This window comes from Sinocyclocheilus anshuiensis, unplaced genomic scaffold (assembly GCF_001515605.1).
Source record: "Sinocyclocheilus anshuiensis isolate Anshui unplaced genomic scaffold, SAMN03320099.WGS_v1.1 scaffold653, whole genome shotgun sequence".
NCBI classification, from domain to species: Eukaryota; Metazoa; Chordata; class Actinopteri; order Cypriniformes; family Cyprinidae; genus Sinocyclocheilus; species Sinocyclocheilus anshuiensis.
In genome coordinates, this window is record NW_015540902.1 from 549,001 (window position 1) to 551,470 (window position 2,470).

Consider the following 2,470-nt stretch of genomic DNA (forward strand, 5'->3'; position numbering starts at 1 on the left):
ATGGTGAACAGTAACATTTATCATTACTGAAAACCCTGTTGAAATATTCTTGCATAAAAAAATGTTAATTTACTAAAACCCTAACAATCTCATATTTTGACTCCCTTTTGGTGGAGGGGGGTTCAAGCCTTATTACTGGAAATATTCTGACTTCCCCAATCCCACCATCCTGGTTTGTACTAGACAATCACTTTCAAAAGCATGTTGTTTTGTGAACGGTGACTTTTGCACCTTGAATTACAGCTTGAATTGTTTTGATTTTGAAGATGTCACAATGTATTTTTCTTCAAGTTTAACTTGTTGCCGAGAGCACGTGAGGGGGGAGATGCTCATCTGGTGGCGCACTTGCACGTTTTCAATGCCTCCTTCCCCGATCACACCGGCTGACGTCTCTCCCTCTGCATGCGCGGTGCTCGGTGTGTCAGGCACTTTCTAGGTAAAGACCTCAATGCTGCATGGAGTATTTTGTAAAATGTATTGACTTGGAAACTTGAAATTGTGCAGCATGCTGAATTGAATAAAGCTGTTTAAAACATCTCAGTGCATTTGTTTATTTATCTTTAAAGGCCAGACATTCAGAACTGAAATAACTGGCCAATTCTGGAAAAAAAAAAATCCATAAAAAAGGTTGCATAAGTAGACTTTCTTATGGTTAAATGCATATCTTACATATTTGCTTCTTCATGCATCTTCTTCAATAAGTTTTTGTTATTCAATGATGCATTTTATCTGTGGGAATCCTTTTTTCTCTTCATTTTTAATTATGATTTGAACACATGGGCATTAAGAAAACTGATTTTAGAAAAGAATAGCATGATAGTATAAAATAATCAGTTTAAATTTTATAAGTCAGAGAAAAGAAATTAATATTTTTTGTAGGATTCTACAAAATTATAGTCTATTGTCCTGAGGTAGAAGTATAGGCTACATGTAACCGATGAATCTGCTTGCATTACAAAAAATGCATACAAAATAGATATTTTACACATTATATTAAAGTAAAAGACCTTCACTTGAGCGAGTTGTGGAGTATGATGCAACTTCGAAATGTTCAAAGAAGGGCTGTGTTTAGACTGAGTCAAAAGTAATAATTACGTTGCCTATTTTTTCCTTTTAACACTCTCTAAAGCAAATAACAAGGCTTATTCACTCGGCTTTGATGAGAAAAATGAGAAAAAATATTCTTTGATCATAACTTATTTAAAATAATAATAATTATGCTGCATGCAAAAGCATCTCACCATCTAAGCCAGACTCGCTGTTCCTTTCACAAGAGATGTAAGCAAATCGGACTAAAGCCATATAAATATAACAAAATTTTAGTGTAGTGATCATTTTAAACATTTGCATTTTAAAGATCAGGCTTAATTATTCTCTGATTCATTTGGCGTAACATACACACTGATACAAGTATCATGAGGGCCACAGAACGAGTTTTACACAACATTATACATTGTAAACATAAAGCAATATCTACAATTGTTAAACAAGCGAAGGTGAAGCAAGGAAAACAGGAAGGGGGAAGTGTGAGGAAGGCGTACAGCATTGTATTTCTGTAGAGGAGATCTGAGCACTGTCTCAGATTTCTGTCTCCTGCTCAACGCTGAGATATGATTTTTACTGCCCTCTTATCCCTTCCTCCATTTCCACTTCTTTTAATGGACTGTAAAAATGTAGATAAGTAGAAGGATGGAGAGAGAGAGAGGAAAAGAGAAAGATTCACAGAGCTAACCTGTTTCATAAAATATTAAATTGTACAAGCAGTGAATCAGCTTTGCAGTGTCAGAGCTGGATGGTTATATACAATAATTGGCCAAATAAAAAATTCAGGAGCATGCACACATGAATTAGTGCACAATTAAAAACATCTGTCTATGATTCTCTCTTTGTGTTTACTGACACTTTACTACTATTCGCTATGTTCTCTTTTATATATATATATATATATATATATATATCACAATGCAAAAATCTAATTCATACTCCAAAAATAATATATATACAGTATATATAATTAATAATATATAAATAATAATAATATATATATATAATTTTTGGAGTATGCATTAGTTTTTTGCATTGTGACTTCATTTTTAAACAGTATACAACCAAATTCTTATTCTGTTTTTACTCTTTTACTCTTCTACATATTTTATTATACATGACCATACTGTACTTTTTTAATGCTTTTATTTACTGCTTTATCTGACAAGTTTTGAGCTAAAATCATGTAAGGATGTGATTTTCAGTAAAATCTAGGAGTAAAATTTCCACCTGATGCAGGAGAGAAATGCAGAAATTTGCTGTGAATGCAGTCAACATAGTGGAAGTGAATGTTTGGAATGCTTTTGTGCAACATTAATATGACCACTAGATAGTACCAAACACTTAGTTCAACTTTAATACATATAAACGTAATAAATGGACGAATAAATAAAACAAACAGAGAATAGAATACATGGGGGGGGGG